Here is a 14,098-nt window from a genome sequence, read left to right as displayed (position 1 = left end):
TCTTGTCAAAATCACTAGATTTGTCTTTTATGAAGGAAGGCATTGTTTGTGGGGACTGATGGGGGAGAGAGGCTACTTAAAAACTGTCTTAAGCAAAGAGTTCAAAGTGCCCTAACCCCCCCCTCCTTTTTTTTTTAAGACAAAAGTAACTGGCTAAGTGCAAGGCTTGCACCTAAGCACTGTACTGGCAAAACATTTGTGCTCCAAATGCTCCAGGAGATATTTTCCTGCTTGAGGAAGGGGTGTTTGGAGGGCAGCATAGGCTTGAACAGCTTGTAGCTAGGGAATTTCAGTTGGGTAAGAGGAGTCTTTCCCTCCCTCCAAGAGGTGGACAGTTTGTTCTCAGTAAAACTTGAGACCCATCAGGGGACACTGATGCCAATGACAGCTCCTTTTTGATCTCCTGAGAGTCATGCCAAGGCTGTCATAGCCCCCTCCTGTCTTCCCAGATCTCTGAAACAGATCCAGCTTCCCCCCACCTTGGTTCATTGTCATTCAAGACCATGTAGAAATGTAATGCATATAGAAATGTGGGGGGGAGGGGTGTCTTATAATGGACTCTCTCATTGGATTTATAAAAGTGGATGTTGGCTGTTTTTTGTTTCTTCCAAAAGAGTGTCTAATAGGATTAATTTGAAGGCTGTGGATGTGAGTTACCATTTCTTTTTCCAAGTGAGACAGAGAAGGCCATGGGGCAGGGCTGCAAGGGACACCCTGCCAGCAAGTTCTGCTTCATGCTTCTCCATCAATTAGTCTTTTAAAGTCTGCTCAAAACAGGCAGGCTATCAATGAGGTTTCTAGTTCAGCTTCACTTTGTATCTATTTTCCCTATGTTGGTTGTCACTTATTTTGATGCTCGGAAGCTGGCAGGTCAGAGAGCGAGAAATGAACAGAAGGACAGAGGCAGAGGCACATACACATATAAGCACAGGATCCATTCTTGTTCATGCTAATATCAATAGCAAGTCTCCCATTGCTTTCCACAGGTGCAGGCCATGCAGAAAGTGAATAGTAGAAGCAGACAGACAGCAAGGAGCTGTCCAACTTCTCTCTTTGACATTGGGTTTAGCCATTGGAAGAACCTCTTTACACAACTGCAAAAAGTAAATTACTCTGAATAGCATACAGCAATGTATTTTACATTAAAGATTTGTCTCTGCAAGGATGTCTTGATAACTGTGCCCTGAAAAGGAACTTTGTTCCCTACTTTAATCCCAAAGGCTATTTTTTTTCTACTGACAAGTTATAAAAACACAGCAGGGGTTATTTTTTTTTTTTGGGCGGGGGGGTTAATAATAACTGTGACAATACAGTTCAATAATTGTAGAGATCTGCCTAAAGAGGGTTGTCAATACACTCTCCAAACCTAAAAGGATTACTGTTTACAATAACTTCTGCTTCTTATAACCCATCAGAATCTAGACATTAAAATCTATGTCTTTTGTACAGTTTTCTGCTTGGACATTGCTCAGTTACTGAAGGATTGTACTCTATAGATGGGTGTTGCTTTTATTTATTTATTTATTTTTTACAAGAGTGAGGCATTAGGTTTGTACCAAAGAACTATACTCAAAGGGGCAACAAATGCCTCAGTGGGTAGGATCTAAAGTCCATGGAGTTTCATTGACTGATGCCAACTGAAGATCTAGCCCAAGGACTTGCAAAGATGATGAAACAAGAAAGTAATGGAGGAGAAGTCATCTGGAAAAAGGAAACAAGACAGAAGTTGAGCCTAATAAGTCCAACGGTGCAACTTTAACACACACAATATCTGGGAAGATTGAGAACTAAGTGCACAAGACTCGTAGTTAATGCTTCTTACTCCATCATACTGCCTCAGTCTTGTAACAGAATGGTGCATAACATCAGGCCAGATCAGAACTGGAAAATATTGTTAGACATGTCTCCCCTAAACAGCCACTGTGCATCATAACACTTCATTTGTACAGTCATGGTTTAGAAAGGCTCAAATAAAACTTGCTGCATTGGATGGATATTAATATCTGTCATAGGTTCCATGGTATTTTCCTATCTGCTATGCTTTGTTTCAAAATCCAGAGTTTTTAAAAAACAGCTGGTTTTTCTTTCTGTTGCATACTACGTGTCACAAAATAAATTGCAAAGTTTGTCAGGGAAAGTATTTACTTCCTTGGTTCCCCACCACTCCCTGCCAAAAATCTGAAATGTTGGCTCTTTGATAACTTCTGTAAGCCTGATGAGGCACGTGCCTTCATGCAATATACCATGTCAAATTTTAGAGACAAGCTGGAGTCCAGAATCTCAGAGTTCAGTCTGTAATATAGATTTCCAATCTGTTCAAAGGGCACCTTTATTTTATAAGAGGATCTTGTTGTGCATGCAGCTATGAAACTGTAGTTCCATTGTTTTCTATGTGCTATTTCTAAGAATTCTGCTTGTAGAAAGAAACAGTAGCCATTTTGTTCCTTCAGCTACCACAGATTTTTATAGAGAAGGGCACATTGAACTCTCTCATGGAGAGTGCAATTGTTTCATTTAATCAAAAATAAATCATTTTGAACTTAATACTTTGAAGCAGTTTGCATACAAAAAGCAGTTCACATGAGATATCTGCAAGTGCTAATTAATGAAGTACCTGTGTGTATGTGCACACACATGCTATATAGATGCTGTTACCATCTCCTACCACCATTAAAGTACAATGAATTATACCATGACACACCCTCTGCAGGTGAGTGGGTGAAGATTACATTATTGCAGAGATACATCACCATTTGGGTTCTGCTGCCTTTGAGGAGATCCACTGAGGCAAAACTGTGGTTAAACGCAAGATTGGGCCAACCGTCCAGGGATACAGAGTTAAATCTTAATCTCTCCCATATGTGTACAGAACAACTAACAGAAACAAAAAGTGGTTTTTATTCTTCCTTTCTCTATTAACTCATTTCAACCTGTAGAATTATGGCATGTAAATTATAACTAGGAGGAACTGTTACAATTATTTAGGTTACCTCTTACATTAAAGATACTAGAGACTACTCCAAAATTAAAGTTTATGTCAATCAAACAGTAAAAAACATCTAACACGTGAACATTAGAATCTCAGGTGTTGGAAACCCACTTTAGCTAGTAGGCAAAAAAGTCCTTTGCTTGTTATTTATTACCTTCTGGAACTAATTTAAACTATCCCATTGTTTTTCCAGCATGAGCTGCAGAGGAATTTGCATGTATACTGCTCAATTCCAAAGCTGATCCTATAATCATAACAGTCAAATACAATCATTAGTAACTTTGCTACTAGTCATTAGTATCTTTGCTAGTAACTTACACATTAGTATTCAAAATTTTCTGAAAAAAAATTATATGGAAGTTTTGAAGAGGTAATAACAAGCTGATTACTATACTCTCCAGCATATAACATTCCTCCAAATGAGATATGGACCTTCTGTTTGAAAGGAAGAATGAAGAAAAAAAATATCTCTTTCCTTGAAAAGCCTGGTAAGTTGTAGTTAGTAGCAGCTGCTAGGGAGCTAAGCGTGCTTATTGTGCTGCTCCTTATGGAGCACGTGCTTGGCTATGAATCTAAAGTTACAGGAAATATAAATACTATTACCATATTACCTCTCTTAAAGTACACATTAATTTTCAAGAGCTGATTTTTAGAAATGGGTGAGTGTTGCATGCAAAAAATATATAGCAATAGCTTGAGAAATCTGGAGGGTGGGGAAGAATTAGACTTACCAGAAACAATCACAGTTATTAATTTTTGTGAATAAACTCATAGGTTTACTTCAGATCTTCAGGAAAATTCAGGTCTTCATTCATAGAATTTGTGATGCATTCTTCACATAAAGGGGTTGAATTCTTGCTTTAGTAAAAAAAAAAAAAAAAGAATTTCAACTTAATTATAATATCCTAACCAGCACTTCTATAACAAGACACAAGCAAGTATGAATTATAGGGCTATAATGCTTGAGTCATTCTGGTCCATCTGCACCAATTTTAAAGTCCATCTTCACTGAGAAAAAAGGCCATTAGAAGCATGTATCTTCTTTGACAAAACTTTCTTTAAAATAGAACATTACAGTTAAAAATTACTCGGACAGAGGGTGAAGAACTATGTATAACTGCAGCCAAGTCATCAGTATTATAGTACTAAAAAAACTCTACATTCTATTTTTAAAATAGAAACTGCATACCTAGATTTCAGCAAAGATTCACTCAGAGCCAGGGCTTTTTTCATTCTCTTTTAAATGTCTCTCATGAAGAGGGTTGGGGGGGAACCAAACAAGTAATATAGCACACAATGTGTTATTTAATAATAAGAGTTAGAAAGTAAGCTGGGGAAACCTTTTAAAAGCTACAAGACATTTAAAAGCACTTTAAAAGTGGCTAGTAAATAGGGTTGTGAAATCCCTTTACATTAATTTAGACTCCTGTAAAGGCTTGAATGAACAGCTTTGCAATCTTTCAACAAATTTCAGAAGAAAGACAATATAATGATCTTCTTTCCCCTTGTTCAGCATTTTCATGGCACCAAGATTGTGATTTAGAAAATGCTAAGTGGGCCAAGCAATATCCTATACAAACAGCATGTTGGGCCTTTTAGAAAAGGATCCTACCCACAATGAAATCTAAGGAAGTCATGCCATTGCCTCTGCTGGAAGCAAAAGCAGGCCACAGATACAAGAATTAGTTTACCTACCCCTGAAGTGAAGCAAGGCAAGCATTCAATAATACACCATACTTTAGGACAAGAAAGAAGAATGGGTGGATGTCTCCTTCATTCTGTTGAAAGAACAGAGGACATTTATATAGTCAAAATGGAATTATCCCATTTAGTAATTTGAGCAGGACCCCAGGGCAAACCATTATCTCTGTTCTTACAAAAAGCCCCATGCAATTTTTAATTATAAGTTATCAGGAAAGAGAAAGGGAAATATAACACACACCCTTCTCAAAACCTTTCAGCCTGTAAAAGGGTTCAGAAAAGGCAGCTCGAGTCATTTGCCAGCCCTGAAGCCTAGCTCTGCAGTCAGTTAACCTGCAGGGAGGCTTCAGATCAGCTACTGCACAGAGCAGGGGAGCTGCTGGCACAACAGCAAAGGCAGGGAGATAAGGCTGCTTGCAGTCAACACTGGCAATGTGAAAGAAGAGAGGACCAGCTTCCTGCCTGCTGGCTTCACACAGGACAGGAAGGAAAACATTCACTAGACCACGCAGGCAAGCATCTAGGTACTGCCACAGGCAGATCCAGAGCGGGTGCAGTGGCACGGTCGCATCCCCTTTTCATCCCATGGAAGCAGAAGCCAGGGACTTCTTTTTCAAGTCCCTGAATCAAGTAAAAAATCCCGCTCTCCCCACTTCCCCTTTGTGCTCAACAGCACCTCCTCTACTCTCCCCTTCCATTTACCCCTTCTGCTACTGCTGTCCCCAGTTACTCTGTGGACAGCAATGGGTGGGGGCAAATGGGAGAGGGTGACAGGTGTCACTGGGTACAGAATGGAGGGGAGGTGGTGTTTACATGTTTCAGGGGCCTAAAAAAATGTCCCTGGCTGCTACCCATCTCAGTGATAGGGGGTAAGAATTGGGGAGTGGGGGACAGCTACCCCTGCAGCAGTAGCTGCTGCCCCTACACCCCCCTTTTACAAAATTCTGGTCTGCCTGTGGGCAGTTCCTAGGCTGGGACTGGGCCTACCAGCGCCTAGTTGGGAAGTGTGTCCACAGAAGAACATACGCACATAGGGCAGGGCTTAGACAGCTTTGATGAGGGAACATAGACAGAAAGGGAAAAGAGAGATTATTTGTATCAAAGGACACGGACATAGTAACAAAGAGCAATTGAACTGGGAAGGCAGGAAACGAGAGGTAGTCGAGGGTTTTTTTTGCAATATACCCCTTCAGACAGACACCTATGGACACTATGAAAATTGCTTGTTAGGTCTCTACCTGCTTTCTTTGTCTCCCTGGAGGCTTCCAAGATAGCAGCCAGCATGCAGCAGAAACAAGTAAAGTGGCTGGCCACTAAGTCTCTTCAGAAGAAAGGGAGTGGTAAGACTAAGCAAGCCTCTGAACTGGGTAAAAAGCCACATTTTACAGCAAACTGCTAATCCAAAATGCTACCCAACCCTGAGATTCCAGTTACCCTAAATCTCATTTTCTCCATTGCTTCCAGCTTCATACACCCATGTAGAAACTCTCCTAAGTCCAAGCTTGTTCTTTTCTGTTCATCATCTTCCCATGGTACCATGCCCCACAACTTCCACTTTTCCTGCTACTTTATGCATATCCCCTAGAGGCAGATTGAAGTATGCAAAATGGATTGTGAAAACATGTCAGGAAGATGAAGGATTGCACTGTTATAGCCAGTGATAAGTAACTAGGGCTTTTAGAGGGGGTGCAAGAACAACAGCCACAGCTGGCCCAGCCCCTGCTACCCAGGGGATAGACCTTGGTAGTTAAGCCTCTACTTTCAGGAAGGTGAGTTGTTTGTAATCCTTTTGATTGAGGAAGCCTGTCAATCATTAGTAACAAAGGTTGCAATTTGGAGATGACTTTAGACCCCCAGTTGCAGCAGTGTCCCATCAGCTTTTTATCATGTATCTGGCTATGTGGTTACAACCTTTTCTTTCAGATGTGGATTTTGCCACTGCTATTTTTTTGTCACTTCAAGATTAGATTATTGCAATGGGATTGGTGACCCTTAAAAACATTAAAAAATTGAAGCAGATGCTTGCTGAGTGCAAGGCATCACTGTGGCTGTAGGGAACACAAAAAGCAATGGCCACAACCTGTAGCAGAAGAAATTTAAGTTGGAGATTAGGAGGAACTTTTTGATGGGGGAGGGAGGGAAAAGCATTGGAACAGGCTACCTAGAAAATTTCAAGAGCAGGAATTCAAGAGTGGAATTTTCAACAGCAGGTGAGACAGCCTTGACTAGGATGGTTTAGTCAGGAATGATTCTACCTTGAGCAGGGGGCTGGACTAGATGATCTTGTGAGATCCCTTCCAGCCTACTTTCCTATAAACTCACTGGGAATATATGATGATATTTGATCTTTACTATCTAGTGGCCTCTGGATAGCTGTAAGTGCTGGTTATGACCAGTAAAGACCTTTGATACCCAGTAGATTTTCTCAAAGAATTGTGTATTTTCTCTCTCCTTTTCCTGCCACAGATATAAACAGAAGAGTTGCTTAAGTTGGATGTCTCCTAGTAGAAAAGGGAGGAGGTAGCTGGCAGGTTGTTCTCTGTGACAGCAGCAGGGATGTGGAACTTGCTCCAGTTTGGCTTGAATTAGTCCAGATACTGGTGAGCTTCCAGGCATGCTGCAAGAGACAATGGTTTGATCAGGTTTTGGGAAAAGGGTAGGGTAAGGAAAGAAGTTTCTGCAGATGCTTGGCTGGCTGAGTTCCTGCTGACATTATTGCTTTAATGCTACTGGTATTTTATTAATAATAGGGTACCTAGTGTCTTGGACAGGTGCTTTTTTATTATTGTTTTAAATCTAAATAAATAAATAAATACATGCATTTGCTCTAAGTTTATGTTGCAGTAAATCATCCAAGTACTCACATCCCTTATTTATTATATGCACAAGGTATCCTTACTATGCCTTCTTGAATTAAGAGACATATTAAACAGGGAGACAGCTGTTTTGATTTATCCTGATAAACAGGCAGGGTTTTTTCATGCTGGAATGAAATATCCATAGATTCTATCAACAGTTTATTAACATTGAGACTGTTTATGGTAAATGCCCTTCAGGGGCTTGCCTGTGATTTTAGAAAGGGAGGGCTGAGAATAGGGTCCAGATGATTAGAGTTTCTGCCAAAGAAATGGGAAACATTGGGACCTTAAATGTCCAAAGCTTTCAACCAATGATTTGGGTATCACCCAGAACAGGGGTAAAGGAGCTGACTGCGGAGGGAAACAGGCACAGCAGATAGAAAGAAATGGTCTGGAAGTAGAGATGAAAGGGATAAAATAAGTAAGCACTTCATAAATAATGCATTTGAGTACATGCCTCCCCCAAGAACCTCAACCCGCCTTAATGAAATGGCAGAGCAGGGTGGCATGTTACAGACTCAGTGGCTGCCAATCTTTTTGGCAGGAGCACCACAGATTAGTTCCACACCTTCAGGGTGTTACTCCAGTCCCCTTCCCCTGACCAATCTGTTGCTCTGCTTTCTGCTCCCTGCCCTTCATTCCCTGACCTGCTTCTCTGCTCTCAGCCCTGTCTGCCACTGTGCTGCCCGTCCCCTCCTTGATCTGCCATGTGCTACACAGAGGCAGTCTGTGCCATTTGTAGCACTTGTGCAGCAGGTTGCCCTCCCCCTGGACTACTCATTTGATCACAGAATCATGACCTTCCATGGGCTATAGGCATTTGATGAAGTAGGATACAGCCTATAAAAGCTCATGTCTCTGAACAAGTTAAGTCTGTAAAGTGCTACCCTGACCTGCCTAACTTCAGACTAACATGATTAACTGCTTCTTTCTATTCCTTAAGAGAGAACCAAAAATATATTGCATGCAGAAAAAGGGACTGTGAACTCCACCTAAGCTTCTAAGCAGAATTAAAACAGATGCATTAATTCAACTCACGGAACAGGTAGACTGTTACAACTGATCTGAGCCTTAAAGGGATTTCATCAGTGGTTCTCAACTAGGGAGCCACAAGACCCTGTTGAGGATGTTACAAAACCAACACTGCTGCAGCTAGGTGAGACTGCCCTGTGTGCCTGTTTCCAGAATCAGCAAGTGGCTGCAGCAGGAGTGGCTAAATCAGTCTCTGGTCGATGTTTTCCTGATCCAGTCCCACACCTGCCTTCTGGAAAGAGGCACATGGGACAGTGCCATGTGGCAGCAGCCTAGAGAAACAGCCAGTGGAAAACCACTTTTCTGTGGATTTATCTCCAGGTTGCTGTGCTGTCGCCACTGAGGCCAAGTGGAACTGTCCCATGACTTCTGTTTTCAAGAGCTGAGTGCAGAACTGAACTAGAAAAGCACCCGCCAGTGTCAGATTCAGCTGCAATGCTGTGAGCAGTTAATAAAAAGTAGGATCTAATGAACCATGACACTTTTATCAGCACGTCACCTTATCTTGCTCTCAGCACTGCACTATTACTGGGATCTCAGTTCTGAGAAAGGTACAGTAACAGAGTGATAAAATTAAAAGTGGCCAAATGATTTAACGGTGCTTGTTTCTCACTTTGCAAGAAGTGAGTCTTTTTTGTGACACAAATCAAATGGGGGGGCTGCTCCAAGAAGCCCTTATATCAGAATATGACTGTAACTACTAGGCTGCTTTTGTTTGCTGATGTAGACATGCATGATATACAGGAGTAGATTTGAAAATGGTATAAACTAGGGATAAATTGAATTCCCTATTCCTGACTTCTGCAGTACCAGATTTGTACTATACAAGTACCTCCAATGCCTCTAATGCACCTCTTTAGAGCACCTCTAATGAAGCAAATGGGAACCAATGCAAATAGCACGGGGTTTAATATGAGAACCAAGCTAAAATTGTGCTACCCTGTGTGTTTTAGCCCAAATAAACTTTTCCTGAATCAGCATTTCTCATACAAAATATATAACAGACATTTATAAGTATGGGAAAACAGCAGGATTTTGTAAAGCGGAGCTATTTTGAGAAGACAGTTACTGCATGGGAAGAGATGAGGTTAAAACAGAAATCATATTTAGAGTAATGAGGAGGGATATCCTTTTTACAGAATTTTAAGTATCCAAAATAATTCTATAATGGCAACATCTATTAAGCAATTTAAAAAATCTACAAAGGACATCAAAGGCATTGTTTTCATTTATATGTACATAGTTTTAATACCACCTGCTTTATACAACTACTTTATTATTTTGAAACACTCTTTGTCTCTCAGAATGTAGCAGGGATAAAACAAAGGGGAAAAGGTGCTGCAGCAGCCTAGAAGAGAATCACCACTGTAGGGATAAACCCTTTTTTCTGCCTTAGCAGCTGGACCTTCCACATTGGAAAGTAGGAACTAGGGGCATCAGAGATTACTGATGAGAAACAGACCTGACCAGGAAATGCTTTTCCCTCTTCACCTGAATTTTTCTGAAGAAAATAAACGTTCCCTTCCCAAATTGAGATGAAGAATTGAAGTCTCATTTCCCTCCCCCACCACCACCCATCGTCCCACGGGAGGACTGGACGTTAGGTCAGTCAAAACATCTCATCCCACAAGTCTGAAATACTCTGTTTCATTTCTACACCTTTCTTGTCACCAGTTAACTCCCATTTGGAAACAAAAAGGTAGTTTCCCATTGGAAAAATCAAACTATTCCTGTCCCTATAATTGAAGCGCTCTTTTCAACCATTACCCCACTCTGAATTTGTCTATTGATATTTTTCACCCCCGAGCTGCAACAGAAGCCCGCACGGATTAAACAGCTGGGGGGACAAACAGGACCTGGTATCTTTTGCTTTCCAGGAGAGTAGCTACTGTAGGTGGGGGACAGGTCCCAGCAGCTCTGCATGAACACCAGCACGACTGATACTCCGGACACATGTTGTGACGGGATCTTTCGATCCCAGGGTTGAGTCTTCTTCCAGTCCGGTCCTGCCTGTGTGCGGGGTGAGGTCCGCTCGCACTGACGGGGCCCCGCGCAGCCGAGACACGCTCTGGCCCGAGGGGGACGTTAGCGGAGCATCCTCGACCGCGGGGAGGCGGCAGAGCCACCATGTTGCACCCGCGTCCCCCGGCTCCGGGGCAATGAGGCAGCGGCTCCGGCTGCCCGGTCCGCGGGGCTCTGGGCGTTTTGAGGGAAAGAGCCCGCCGGGGAGCCCGGGCAAGGGGCAGAACTGAGGCGCTTCCCGCCGGGCCCCGCCCCGGCCGCGGCTGAGGGAGCAGACCCCTCACGCTTCAGTGCCCCGGTGGCGTCGGGCCTGCCCCCCGCACCGGCCCCGCCGCCATATAAGCCCCTGCGACGGCGCGGGCCAGAGCCGCCATGAGGGCCCCGCGCGGCGCAGAGCCCCGAGGGCACCCCCCCCCCGCGCTGGCGGGTGGCGGGGCCGGGGCGCGGGAAGCAGGCTGCGCGCTGTGCCGGGGCTCGGCAGGGCCAGCCACGCCGCCGGGGAAGGAGGCCGGCGCGCGGGCGAGGCGGCGGCGGCGCCTGGCTGCCAACGCGCGCGAGCGGCGGAGGATGCTGGCGTTGAACGTGGCCTTCGAGAGGCTGCGGAGCGTGGTGCCGGCGCGGCGCGGCCCGCGGAAGCTGTCCAAGGCCGAGACGCTGCAGATGGCGCAGATCTACATCGCGGCGCTCAGCGACCTGCTGCTGCAGGGCGGCGCCCAGGCGGCGGCCGCGGACCGGGGCCCCGCCGCGCCCTCCCCCGCCCCGCCGCAGGGCTGAGAGGGCACCTCGGGGACCCCGGCACCCGCGACGGCGCAGGACGGAGCTGCTTGAGACCGGCCCGCGCTGCAGTCAGACGCCCCGGGCGCCTTCCCTGTGTGGCATTGCGCGCCCGCGGGGGGCTGCGCCACAGGACTCGTAGCGGGACCGGCCCCTGCGCCTGCCCAGCACTGCAGCGCCTTCCCGAGCTGGGGACCTGGCGGGGGCGGGGGCGTCGTGCGGAGGCTGAGAGGGAGGAGACGTGCGGGGCTTGCGGCAGCTGCTCCTCCCCTGAATGAAATCCAGGGGAGCAAGTTGCTGAGGACCTGACTCGGGAAGCCTCATTTGCCCGCTCCGGCCTCAGCTGAGGGGGAGCGAAGGGAACCGGGTGGGAAGTGGCTCCGGAGGGGGCGCGCGGGGCCCAAGGCACCCCGTCCACGTCCCGCCTGCACGTCATCTGGATTGAGCCAGGCCCTGCTTCCCCCGGGACTGGTCCCAGGCGACACTAGAGGCAAGGGCATTGCAAGGAGCTTGGACACCTGAACCCCAGCCTTGCGTAGAGCCGCTCTCTTCCCCCCTCAATTTTTTTTATCTATTTAGCCACTTTATGTGGCTCCTGGAAACAGGCTACTGGGGCAGGTTCTTTATCAAAGCCAATCCCTCTATGGTCAGGGTTTCCAGACAGTTTACACGGGCAGCCTGCTCTCCCAGCAAAGGAAACAAGCAAGTGATAAACAGACAGCAAGTGCTGAATCCTCTTTTGTCTTCAGCCTTGAGGGAACAACCCTGGGCTCCTGCTTCTCCCTCCTTACTACAGCCTCCTTGCACTATTGCTGCTTCTCCCTCCTTACTACAGCTTGCTTGCACTATAGCTCCTGGCCTTTAACCTGCTTTGGGACTCACTCATTTACTAGTCCTCAGCCATAGTTGACTGCTAACCACCTGTCCCTGGGTGTCAGCCCTTGAAGGCTGACCACCTCCTTCCAGTGCCTCCCAGAAAACGTTCAGGGCAGCTCCCATTAATAGAATAGCTTATGAAATGGGAGAAGAGAATGACGTTTTTAAAACTACTTACAACTGGAAAGTTTTTCTTGCAACAAATAAGATTCTATTTAAAGGAACTGGCTGAAAAGTTGGAAAGGAAGTTTTAGTGGGATGGCGAGGGGAAAAAATGCAAAACAAAATAACTTCACTTATCCCTTGGAAGTTAGATACTTCATAAATTCCCTTCCCTGCAAAAACCAATACCTGTACATTTGTGTTACGGGGGAAAAAAAAGATTCCCTCAACTGTTTAAACAACACCGTAATAGTTAATGCGATGTGGGAGATGCAGACTTACATTTCCTCTCTACGTCCAGTTCAGACTAGTGACCTGAAAACTTGTTTCTCATGTGTCTCATAAGTGCAGAAGAATTTATTAATTTGTTTGCCTGTTTAAATAATAAAGTCGCTTCACAAATTTTCAAGTGTTTTTTGTTTTTCCTTTTGTTTTTTTGTAGTGGAGTGATTACAATTTGTTCCTGAAAATAAGTGGATTATAGCAGCATTTCAGAGATACAATTTAAAATATAGAAGGGCATACAGCTGTTAAGACCTTTCTATGAAATCTAAGCAAATCCTCTGCTAGAAACTCACTTTTATAAAAAATCACTTGGTTTAAACTGGTCCATTGTAAGTAGAGCCAAGTTGTTACCAAAATACAGAGTTAAACAGGAAAGATCTAGCTCTTTCATTAACTGTGAAGACAGGCCAACCTTATCTTCAGCTTCAGAACAAGTACAGCTCCAGAGATCTGGTTCACTGATCTTAAATCTGTTTCCCCTCAGTATGCCTGCCCTAATATTTTGGAGTAGGACCTGAATGTCAGGATGGTTCTTTCACTAATGTAGTTCCTACGTTTTGCCAACCTTTGCACCTGAACAACCTCCTCCTCTTCAATGGGCAGTCGCTGACAATTGTAGGGTAGAATAAGAATACTGAGTCCCTTTACAGACAAGGTAGGGGGGCCATCCATGATGATTTTGGGGACTATAAGTGCACCTTGCTGTAGCACCTTAAAACAAGTTCATATCATACACTGTTCTGTATTATCTAGACCAGCATCCTTTACTTACTGAGCCTTTTGGGGTGATTATACTGGATGGCAGCTCCACTGTAATTAGGCCTGAGAAGCCCTAACACTCCAAGAACCTGAAATCCTCCAGCTTGCTCAGATTGCCTTGAAAGTTACTGTGAAGGGAATAGCTAATGACCTACATTTGTAGTCATTCGAGACCAAGTTATCTCCCTCACAAAGAACAGTGAAACCCAGGAAACTACCACTATGAGGTTAAAATCACAACTGATTGTCCCCAGACTGGTTTCAATGGCTTGACACAGGCTGTGCTGGACAGGAAGCAATATGAAGAACAAGACTAAAGGGAGAGTTCAACTCTCTGGAATAACATGTCCTACATGCCATACAGTCTGCAGTACACATGTGCAGAATGACTGCCAGAGCGTTTCAAGCTATCCTTGTGCCATGTGACCTGGATGGCTCCAGGCAATATGCAGGGGCCACTGATTTTGAGCTAAGCAGTAGAGCGGTGTGAAATAGTACTGTTTTGCTTCTAATTCTGTTTTGACAGAACAGTGTCTTATTTTGAATTTAGTTTAGTTTCAAAAGCACTGTTCCATTTCTTTTCGGGGAAACAGTTTCACTGTTTCAACGCTGTTTCAAGTTTCGCCCATAGGTTATAATG

At 44.6% G+C, this 14,098-nt stretch overlaps 1 long non-coding RNA gene across 1 annotated transcript; it reads right to left on the bottom strand.

Moving 5' to 3' along the window:
* Positions 1 to 481: 481 nt before the first annotated feature.
* Positions 482 to 11,289, bottom strand: LOC102569792 (uncharacterized). Its single transcript, XR_002093371.2, has 4 exons — positions 10,437 to 11,289; positions 4,685 to 4,767; positions 3,721 to 3,847; positions 482 to 1,701 (listed from the first exon to the last, which is right to left on the bottom strand). It is a non-coding gene; the product is annotated as an uncharacterized LOC102569792 (long non-coding RNA).
* Positions 11,290 to 14,098: the final 2,809 nt, after the last annotated feature.

The sequence above is a fragment of the Alligator mississippiensis genome, chromosome 6 (assembly GCF_030867095.1).
Source record: "Alligator mississippiensis isolate rAllMis1 chromosome 6, rAllMis1, whole genome shotgun sequence".
Classification (NCBI taxonomy): Eukaryota; Metazoa; Chordata; order Crocodylia; family Alligatoridae; genus Alligator; species Alligator mississippiensis.
The sequence above is the reverse complement of the archived record's forward strand: the minus strand, read 5'-3'. Positions and strand labels throughout refer to the sequence as shown.